Genomic DNA, 11,981 nt, shown 5'->3' on the forward strand with positions numbered 1-11,981 from the left:
TTATTGTCTTGGGCACTCCATGCAACCTGACTTCTCTTTAATATAAATCTAAGCCAACTGATCCGTATTAGTGCTCTCCTTTACTGGAAGAATATGGGTTGACTTAGATAATCTATCCACAATCACCCATATAGCGTTATGCCCTTTCTAAACTCTAAGGAGACCTGTGTAAAATCCATCGAGATGCTCTCCCATTTCTTCTGAATACTAACGGCTGAAGCAACCCTGATGGCCTTTGGTGTTCTACTTTTACCTATTGACAAACCAAGCACTTAGCTACAAATTTTGCAATATCTCTCTTCAAACCCGGCCACCAATAACCCTTCTTCAAATCTTGATACATCTTGTTTGCCTCCAAGATGAGCATGTATGGTGTGTCATGAGCCTCCGTAAAATTCTCTTCTCTCTCAACTCATCATTCGGAGGAATACACAACCTTTTCTGAAATAAAGGGACCATCTATAAGTAGAACTCTGATGTCTTGCCCTTATGCACTTGCTGAGCTATTCTCTGACACCACTCATCTGCCACTTGCTTTTCTTTACCTTCTTCTAGTAAGGTAAACTGAACCTCTAACTTGGCAATCCGTCCCAATTACTTCAATCTGCTCTTTACACAACTCTGCTAATAACTCTTTCTGGTTAGTAAACCGGACAAATAAGCTTTTCTACTCAAGGCATCGACCACTACATTGGCTTTCCCCAGTTGATACTTGATCTCACACTCATATCTTTAACCACTCTCTACCATCTTCTCTGTCTCATATTCAGCTCCCTCTGAGTGAAGAAGTACTTTAAACTCTTATGGTTGGTGTAGATATTACTCTTGGCACCATAAAGGTAATGCCTCCAATCTTTAATGCGAAGACCACGACTGCCAACTCTAGATCATGCGTAGGGTATCTCGTCTCATACTCTTTCAATTGCCGAGAGGCATAATGTGGAAGTGTAGCCAACATGGTACTTGCATATACATATGAATTGTTTGATGAAAATCCAAAGAGAAAATGCATGCATGAGTTGGCTAAACCCTGATGAAGAAAGGGTTAAAGAAAGGCAAGAATTGAAGTAGGAATATTATGTTTGGGCTTAACCAAGTGTAAATGTTAGTATTCAAGGGTGCATATTGTTATGCCAGAATTTAGAATATCACTTGGTCATGTTAGTTCCATAAGAGAAATGGCCCTTAGTGCTTGGCTCTAGTTACTTGAACGTTTCCTACTTTTTGAATGCACATGAAAGTGTTAGAAAGAAATTGTGTTATTTTGATATGACAATTGTGATAGTAGAAAATGGTAGAATTTGTCATGACATACCATTATGCCATAATGAATTTGCAAGTTTGTATATGTGAATTTGGAAAGCATATTAAAGAATGGGCTTGATCATGCATATATTGTGCACATGATTATATATATAGCCTTGATTTAGTAAATGAGAATATGCAAGAATATGTTAGCAAAGAATGAGAAAGAAAGAAAAGAAAATGATTAGTAATTTTCTTTTAAGCTAACATGCAAATATGTATATTTTCTCATTTACTAAAGAATGCAAGAGTAGAATTTCCATAGCTAGGGAATTCATGTTGAAACATGTATAGTATCTCTTTCTACAACATGCTATGATATAAGGTTTTTGCGATGGGGAACCCGTGAGTGACAGAGATGCCCACATACATGCCACCACGAGCGAGAGGCATCAGCAGAGATATACAATATTTGTACAGTCCATGAGTAGTGTATGTAGATGAGGACTGTACCCAGTAAAGCATACCTATATGCACGCCGCCACAAGCGAGTAGCCACAGCAGAGAGATATAGTACTTGTATAGTCTGTGAGTAGTGCATGTAAATGAGGATTGTACCCACTCACATGGCCAGGGTTCCAAATCCTTGCATCAACCTAGTCCGATCGGCAAACCAGAAAGAAGAAAGAAAAGAAAGAGAAATAGAGAAGAAAAGAAAGAGATACAGTGTAATAACCGTTTTATAGTAAAATACTCATAGAAATACATATAGTCAAATACATGTACATTAGTAAAAATAGTTGGGCCCAAATTTTTCTTTTACTCAATATACATATTCTTTATACAATATTTGTATCATTTACAAAAGTACTCAAAAATGTGGTGGACAGTAACTATTCCTCCTCGCTTGCCGACGTCCATCTGACCACGTCCTCACCTAGATCCTACAAAACTTGGAAAAACAACGGGGTGAACACAACTAATGCTCAGTAAGTAAATCCTCTACTCGTCTGTCCCCGTAACTCTTTCTCTTAATTCTTTCTTTACACTCTTCTCTTTTCTCTTTTGTTTTCTCTTTCTGTCTGTTTCTCTTTCTCATACTCTTTTCTATTAGCTCTCTGTTGTGTGTCACGGCCTCATCTTACCGGAGGCACGGCCGGGAACTCTCCTGCTCTCTGTGACTCTACTCATTCTGTCTCTGTTCTTTCTCATGTTTTCTCATTCTTTCTCATTTGAATGTCACGGCCCCATCTTACCGGAGGCACGGTCGGAAACTCTCCCGCTTTACGTAACTTCTACTCAATTTCTACCAATCAGATTCGGTTATCTATGGATTCGGAACCCTTGGCCATGTGAGCATACATTCTCTCTTTCTATTTCTCAAATTGTCATGGCCCCTTCTTACTGGAGGCACGGCTGGAACCTCTTATTCCACTCTTCGTGACAGTCACGGCCCCATCTTACCGGAGGCACGACTGGAACCTTACCTTCCACTTTTCGTGACTTTACTCATCACTCACAGGTTCCCCATCGCACAACCTACTCTATTCTCTTCTTTTGCTTATTCTCTTTTACTCTTAGAGTAGTTCATTCACAAAGTTCTCTACTCTTTCTCAAGCTATTACTCATAATGTAGCTTATACTCAAAATTCTCTACTCTTTCTCAAGCTACTTCTCAAATGCACAATTAATACATATGGATGGTTCATGCTCATTAATGTACTTAGGAAATGCCAATATGCAATGTAGCAAGAATTAAGGCTTACTATTCATGCTCATACTTCTCTTAGGCATTTCATCAAACAACTCATGTGTATACAAAAACTCTTCTTTAACTACAACTCTACTTCTCTTTTTAACCATCCAAAATGGGAGGAAGCTCCCTTCTATGGTCATAGTTCCTATCATAAAAGAACAATCCCAAAGAAGTTGCTCAATCTCCTCCTACTTTATCTCAAACTTATCACAAATCAACACTTCTCATAAAATAAGTGTATCCAACAAACACAACATAAATACTCATCTCAATTCAATTTCTCAACAAATATATATATACATACATATCTCAACTCAATACATGCATAAAGAAATCTCTACTCAATGATTTCTTAAACTTTAGCTTGGATTGGATTTACTTACCTTGTGATGGTGTGATTCCACTAGCACTTCTCTTTTTCTTTGGTAGATGTCTTTTCTCTACACCTTTAAACAATAACACAATAAGCCTTCAATACCTTTATAGGTAAATTCCACATCTAGAGCAAAGATCCTTACCTTAGGATGCCTTAGATCAACTCTTTATCAAAAACTACTCAAAAGCCCTCTCAAATCCTTGAAAGGTTGAAGGATAAATTGAGAGAAAATGGTGGATGGGTGTGGCGGTGGAAAAAGAAGAATGAAGGGTTTACTAATATCAAACCCTTATTAACTCATATTATACACCTTTTTTCCCATTTTGCCCTTACTCTTTCTAAGAAATTTCATCCTTGTCCTTTGATTCATTACACTCACACCCCCAATACTAACACATTCTCCATGAAATTTTCTTACATTTCACTCCCCACTTTTACTGCTAAGGAAAGGGTAGAATGGTCACTTTGCCCCTATGGAAAGAATTCTCTAGAACTCACTACACATTTTATTCGGCTCTTCGCTGCGGTGAAGACTCTTTCTTCGCCTCGACGAAAACTTATAGAACCTACGCTATAGGTTGCAGAACCTCATCACCGCGGCGAAGATTCTTCTTCGCCCCGACGAAGTTTGTAACACCAGGATTCTGCCAAGTCTTTACAATTTTAGGGCAACCACTCAACCAAACCAATACATCCATTCAACCAAGGGTCAACCAAACAATATTAACAATATTCCAACTCAAATAAGAGCAAAACAATAAACATTAGCTACGTACCTCGAGGCGGGCGTTACATACAGCATAAGAGAAACAGAAATAGAAAAGAAACGAAAGTTATTTTCTCGGGAAAGTTTATTATTCTGCATATGTATTATGCTACTTACATGATTCAGAATTTCTTATGTGCTCAACAATGTACAGTTTTATTCATTGTCTTTGCACGTTGGTAAGTAGCAAATCAGAGTATCAGAAAAGAATGCAGAATATTAGAAAAGAATGAAGAATATTATCAAAGAATAAAGTGAGAAAAGGAAAATCAGAACATGAGTAACGGAGGAAACACAATAGTGTAGTTTGGTTTACTTACTGAGCAATTAGTGCTTACGCTATTATTTTATTGTTTTGTAGGTACTAGATGATTTACGACCGGGTGGGACGTCAAGAAGCGGAGGAGTTTGGTGGTACTGTTCAAGATTACCTTGTGCTTACTAAAGTATATCAGTATTTTATGTATATATTTATATGAATTAAAATTAGAATTTTCGGATTTTCGATTATGTATATATGTTTATAAAAGTTATTTAGTGAATTTTTTCTTATATTTCTCAAAGTATTACTAGCTATACAGTATATTACACCTTCAGTGCTCAGATGGACAAAATGGAACATGCTTCCCTTATTCAGATTAAATCTGCTGCTGATCAAAATGAGGTTCCAGCTACTGCTCCTATTGTCCCTGTTTGCCCCTGTTGTCCCTTCTATTCCTACAGTTTTTGTTGAAGATCTTGCTGCTGTCATTCAAGAAGAAGAAGCTACTCATGAAGATGAAGATCAACTTGAAGATGCAACTAATCAAGAAAGGGTACAGCACTTTGAAGAGGAGGATGCCTCCCGTGTGCGCACTAAAGAAGTCCCTCCTCCTCCTGACAAAGAGACCACCCCTCCTGTCCAAGATGAGTCCTTTCATGAAGTTGTTGACATCTCCTCTGCTGCTATTCCAAGTGTTCAAGTGGACTCTCAAGTCACCATCATTGCCCCTCCTAAGAGAAGAGTCAAGATCTAGTCGCTCATTGGTTCCCTCTCGGAAGTCTTCAAGACTTATGAACAAAGAGGGGAGTAAGCATTATGTAGGAGTGAATTTTAAGTTGAAAACTTTTTAATCTCTTTTGCTTATTGCTGGAACAGATTTGCTGTCATCTCTCCATGGGGGAGTTATTTTATTTTTTCTGCTATGTTTGTTATGTTTTTTAGAACTTTTTATTTTTATTTTTGCTTTGTTAGCTAACCTTGTGTTCATATTTGTGTTGCTTGTGGTTTAGTTTCTTTGTATGCTTGTTCTTGCAAACTTGCAGGTTTGATTGGTTGATTGAAACATATTTGCTCTTGATCATATTCTGTTTATGTTCTTTGTTCATAAGTTTGACAAAAGGGGAGAATGTGGAATACTCATATTTGTCAAATTTATGAGTTTATGTGTGCACATTGGTTTCCAATCTTATGATTTGGCTTGTTTCTTTTATAGTGTGTGTGCACAACAGTTCCTTGTGTACATTGGTTGCTAGTTATGTCTTGGCTTGTTTTGTTTCAAGTGTGTGTGTGCACAACAGTTTGTGCTTACACTCTCGCTTTAGATATTTGCAACCCAGCACAAGTTGCATGTTTGGTAAAGTGAAAAAGATATTGTTTATCTTTGTCTCTAACTTTTTAGGACCTTTTACATGTGTCATATTATCCTTAAGTGGTCCTAGGGAATAAAGTCTCTTTTCCTGATTTGTTTTGTGGTCCAAACCAAAAGAAGGAATACCTTCCTTATTTGGACAAACATGGGTCAGCACCTTGTTGGCGGACGTGACACTAATGTGTTGAGCAAGAAACCTTACACTATATAACATCCTTTCTTGCGTATTTTGAATCTAGCCTTTTGATCTTTTATTTTATTATACTCTAAAATTTCTTAGAGTATTCTTTCTCTTAAGGTTCATAGGTTCATTTCCATTTTGTGCCAAAACCTCATCATTTCACTCATTGATTTGATGACTCTTGGAATGTGGTTCCTTTGTTGATGCTGGTGCGTGGCATCAGTGCTTGAAGCTTGATGGTTCACAAGCTATTCTCAAGTGCATTCCCGAAGTGAAGAAGATCCAAGGAGTTGCTACACGTACTTAAAGAGTGTGGTGCTAAGTGTAAAGTTGAACATGAAGTTCTTTTTAGTGTATCTTAGATTGACTTTGAACTATATCTTGTAATGTGTTTTTAACTTAGTGGATTGTTTTGATATGGACAAGGTCCCATGGATGTAGGCTAAAAGTGAATTTTTGCGAAACCATGTATATGACTGTGTTCTTTACTTTCCGCACTTGAGTTTGATATGGTTTAATTGGAAATCTTTTAATCAACTTGGTAATATTTCTGCCCCATTTAAAATGGGTAACCATACACTAAAGTGATTTAATCAACAACTTATTCCTAACACTCTTTTTTCTTCTCTTCATCTCTTCCTCTCTCAATCGCACCAGGCCGCTTTCTCTCTTTTTTCTTTCTTCTCCTTCTATTTTCTTTTCTTCTTTCTTTTTCTCTCTTCCCATTCTTTCTCTCTTACGTATTTTGAATCTAGCCTTTTGATCTTTTATTTTATTATACTCTAAAATTTCTTAGAGTATTCTTTCTTTTAAGGTTCATTTCCATTTTGTGCCAAAACCTCACCATTTCACTCATTGACTTGATGGCTCTTGGAATGTGGTTCTTTTGTTGATACTAGTGCATGGCGTCAGTGCTTGAAGCTTGGTGGTTCACAAGCTGTTCTCAGGTGTGTTCTCGCGTGAAGAAGGTCCAAGAAGTTGTTACACGTTAAGGATTTAGAGTGTGGTGCTAAGTGTAAAGCTGAACATGAAGTTCTTTTTACTGTATCTTATATCGACTTTGAACTATATCTTGTAATGTTTTTTTAACTTAGTGGATTGCTTTGATCTGGACAAGGTCTCATGGATGTGGGCTAAAAGTGAATTTTAGCCGAACCATGTATATGACTGTGTTCTTTACTTTCCGCACTTGAGTTTGATATGGTTTGATTGGAAATCTTTTAATCAACTTGGTAATGTTTCTAGTAACCATACACTAGAGTGAGTTAATCAACAACTTACTCCTAACACTCTTTTTTCTTCTCTTCATCTCTTTCCTCTCTCAATCGCACCAGGCTGCTTTCTCTCTTTTTTCTTTCTTCTCCTTCTATTTTCTTCTCTTCTTTCTTTTTCTCTCTTCCCATTCTTTCTCTCTTTAACCCCCCCCCCCCCCCCCCCCCCTCCAAAAAAAAAAAAACCACTTCCCATATCTACCCGCTAACACAACAAACACAGTTTTGTAATAGGGGTCCTTTTTCCTCTTGATCATAATGATTTCTTCATCAATCTTATAAATGAATTTCTCGGCAACCATATTGCATAAATAAGCTAGGTGGATAGAATGGGTGGTGATTGCATAGCAATAATGCTAGACATACAAACAAATCTTACAAATATTTCTACATAAACTGATGTGGTAGAAAATGAATGGAATAGTGAATAGGATATGTTTGACTTTTTATATTCATTTTTTACCATATTAGTTTGTATAGAAATCTTTATAACATTTGTTTGTACGCCTAGTATTACTCATTGCAGCGGTGACATTTAAGCCTTAAAAGGACAAATTTACTGTGAAGAAGAGATAATCTATTGAATTGCATTTACTTGGAGATCATTGAGAATCCTTGTAACTCAGATATTTACAATTCATTTATTAGATATTTGGGATGTGTTGTTGCGGCTGAGAAAGGGGAGAGACGTTGAGAAGAAAAAATATTGACAGGTGGCTTTGGTGTAATTCTTGTTTTCCAGCAACGGAAGAGGCTGAGTAGAGAAAAAAAAGAGAGAGAATAAAATAATGTGCACTAACCAATGTGTACTAATCCAAGTACTAACATTAGAAATTTGAAATTCCCTCAAAAAAAATTTTAAATTTTCAATATTAGTATTTGGATTAATACAAATTGGTTAATACATATATCATTACTCGAAGAGAAAAGGGTATCTTCAACTTCATAATTAAATATAATAAAATTTAGTAGTTTAGATAGCAAAGTGTAATTTTAAAAGTCCATGCGTGCTTCATTAGGCCATTGTTCGGGTGGAAAAAAATCGTTTACTCTTTGAATATTCAATAAAATCGCGTCCGTATTCATTGAACCTTGGCGCCTCCACAGTTGACATTTCGCCTTCTCCGCGCCCACATTCGCTCGCTGTCGTGACCAGACCATCATTAATCATGTGTGTTTTATTGTTTCCTTAAAAAGCCTGCAACTTCATTGTTTAACTCCTCACTGTCTTCCTAAACCACTAATAACCACAACACAACATATGGCCTTCACGGAGTTCAGACCACTCGACGAGAAACTTCTGATAGAGTATATCAAAGCCACGCGCTCTTTGTCCTCCAAAATTGGTAACGAGTTTGATGACTTGACCATCAAAGAAGTCGGAGATGGCAACCTCAATTTCGTTAATATCGTTGTCGGCACTTCTGGTTCTATAGTCATCAAGCAGGCACTTCAAATATAATTCCTTTCTTCTTGATATAATTCATAGTGTCAACTGTTGAGCTAACCTTTGTAATTCGCTTGTGGATGCGCAGGCACTCGAATACATTCGATGTATAGGTGAATCATGGCCAATGACAAGGGAGCGAGCATATTTTGAGGAATTGGCGTTGAAAGAGCACCGCCAACTGTGCCATGATCATGTTCCTGAAGTCTATCATTTTGACCGGAATGCGATTCTTGGAGCCTCCACATATTATCCTGAGGAAAGGGCTGCTTGCAGGAATTGAGTATCCATTGTCGCAGAACACATATCAGAATATATGGCAAAAACTCTTTTCTGCACATCTCTTCTGTACCGTTCTACCATGGAGCATAAAGGAGCTGGTAAGAATCATTACGTAACTTATAACTTAATTCACAATTTACGCACTTAATTTCCAGTGAGATTCCAATGAGCTTACTTGAATGATTGATGCAGTCGCTGAATTTTGTGGGAATGTAGAGGTATGCAATCATACTGCGCGTGTTGTTTTTTCTGACCCCTACAGAGTATCTCAATATAACCATTGGACTTCTCCTTATCTTGATCGAGATGTGGAGGCTGTAAGGGAGGATAATTATTTGAAGATTGAAATTGCTGAGTTGAAATCCCAGTACTACTTCTTTCTATGTACTAGTTTTCTTTCCACAATATGNAGAAAATAGAAGGGAGGAGGGAAAAGACGGAGAAGAAAGGAAAGAAAGAGAAGGGAAAAGAGGGAGAAGAAAAGGTAAAAAGAGAAGGGGAGAGGGAAAAGACGAAGAACTGAAGAAGAAAGGAAAGAGAGAAGGTAAAGGGAGAAGAAAAAGTAAAAAAGAGAAGGGGAGGAGGGAAAAGAGTCAAAAGACGGAGAAAAAGAAAGAAAGAGAAGGGAGAGATGAAGAAGAAGATAAGAGAGAGAAGAGAAAAATGAAATAAAAAAATATGATAAAAAAAGTTTAAGGATTTATTGATGAATTTAAAATTAATAGATATAAAATTACTATATTACCCTTCCTTAAACGGATTTTATTAACAGAGTTGGATAGAAAGTGGGTAATTGTCATTTTCAAACCTTTTGGGTATCAAATTGTCGTTATGGCAAACTATGGGTAGGTGCATGTCGTTCGGCCTTTTTTAAATGACTTTTAAGGGTCATTTCTGAACTTGGCATTGTCTTGCAGAGTTATAAGGAATGGATTCTGAGGACACTTGAAGAGACTTGGACTCTGTTCCACAAAAAATTCACGGCAATTTGGGATCAACATAAAGGTGGCTCTGGTGAGGCATACATTCCAGAAATTTATAATAATCCTGAGATTCAGCAGCTTCTGCAACAAAAATTTATGAAAGATCTGTTCCACGACACCCTTGGATATGGTGCTGCCAAAATGATAAAGTAAGATAAATTCAAAGGAATATGTTATAGTTAGAATATTTCTTGTTAGTTTAAACTTTCAGGATTGGTACTGAAACATTGATAAATTTTTTGTTCTTTTCGAAACATTATTGACATTCTACTTCTCAAATTTATGTCTGATGATGATATTTTTATTTTTTGATTGTTAGGAGGATTGTGGGTGTGGCCCATGTTGAGGATTTTGAATCAATTAAGGATGCCAGAAAACGAGCAGCTTGTGAACAACGAGCTCTTGAATTTGCAAAAATGCTTCTAAAGGAAAGGCGGAAATTCCAAGCCATGGCCGAAGTTGTTTCAGCCATTCCAAACCTCCATCTATAGGATTATAGAAAAAAAAAAAAATTAAGTGAACCAACCTGTGATCATTTTGACTGTTGATAATAGGGTTCTTTAACAAAGTAGTTTCAGATTCTTGTTTAAATTAAGCCTGTAATCATTATGATTGTTCATATACAGTGATTAAATTCCCCTCTCCGTTCTTTTGACTCGTAGATTTGGTGTTGTTAATGCGTTATTTTCATCTGCAGCATTAACATCCTCTAAGGCAGACTTCACTTCAGTAAACTTTAAAAGAAGGGGCGAATCATGACCATACAAAGCCTTAAAGGGAGACATTTTAGTGGAACTATGGTAAGAAGTATTGAACCAGAACTCAGCCCAATGAATCCACTTAGGCCAATGTTTAGGTTTGGAACTAGTGAAACATCGTAAGTATGTTTCGAGGAAACGGTTAACCGCCTCCGTTTGTCCATCCATTTGGGGGTGGTAAGCTGAGCTAAACTTGAGGGTGGTGCCAGCCAATCAGAACAACTCTGTCCAAAATTGGTTCATGAATAACCAATCCCGATCCGAGACTATGGACTTAGGAAATCCATGGAGACGAACTACCTCTTTAATAAACAAGGCAGCCACCTCTTTGGCATTGTAAGGATGATAAAGCAACAAGAAATGGCAATATTTAGTCAATCTATCCATAACCACAAAGATAGTATCATACCCAAAAGCGCGAGGAAGGCTGCTTATAAAATCCATGGAGAGATCATCAAATGCTAAGTTTGGAATTGGGAAAGGTTGTAGCAGCCCAGCATGCTTTAAAGCCAAGTGCTTATTTCATTGACACACACCACAAGCATTGACAAAATGTTGAATATCTTGTTTGATGCCTTCCCTAAAAAAATATGCCTGAAACTCTGTGGCATGAACTTGGAATTTTTAGGAAGCACTAACATGCCCTTGTAAAGGAGACAACCATGGTGTAGGGAGTAGTGAGGTTCGGAAGCAGGTTGTAGTGTCAAGCCCTAAACAATCTCTTGAAGCTTTTCATCATGAATTATTTCAGCAGTCAACTCGTCAAACTCTTCGAATTGGGCTGTAGAAATGGCATTAAGTTCGTTCATTGGTTCCCTCTATGATAAGGCATCAACGGCCCTATTAGAACCCCCTGGATAATATTGAATTTCAAACTTGTATCCTAAAAGCTTGGAGATCCATTTTTGTTGTTCATGTGTGACCGACCGTTGCTCCATCAAAAATTTGAGGCTTCGTTGGTCGATCTTATTAAGGAATTTCCTGCCCAACAAATAATGACTCCATTTGTGATCCGCAGAGACCACCACAATCAACTCTCCCTCATAGACTAATTTTTGTTTAGAAGAAGTTGAAAAAGCCTTATTGAGGTAGGCCACTAGCTTACCATTTTGCACCAAAATAGCCCATATTCCGTGACCAGAAGCATCGGTTTGAATCTCAAATGGTTGTGAGAAATTTGGTATAGCTAGAATAGGAACTGTGACCATCGCTTGCCGAAGCTTTTCGAGGGCCCGTTGGGCCGCATCAGTCCATGTAAATGAATCATTTTTAAGTAATTGTGGCA

At 37.4% G+C, this 11,981-nt stretch overlaps 1 pseudogene; it reads left to right on the forward strand.

Annotated features, from left to right (window-relative positions):
- The first annotated feature begins 8,346 nt into the window (after positions 1 to 8,346).
- On the forward strand, positions 8,347 to 11,611 carry LOC116114144 (annotated as a pseudogene).
- Positions 11,612 to 11,981: the final 370 nt, after the last annotated feature.

The sequence above is a fragment of the Pistacia vera genome, unplaced genomic scaffold (assembly GCF_008641045.1).
Source record: "Pistacia vera cultivar Batoury unplaced genomic scaffold, PisVer_v2 Contig700, whole genome shotgun sequence".
Lineage (NCBI taxonomy): Eukaryota > Viridiplantae > Streptophyta > Magnoliopsida > Sapindales > Anacardiaceae > Pistacia > Pistacia vera.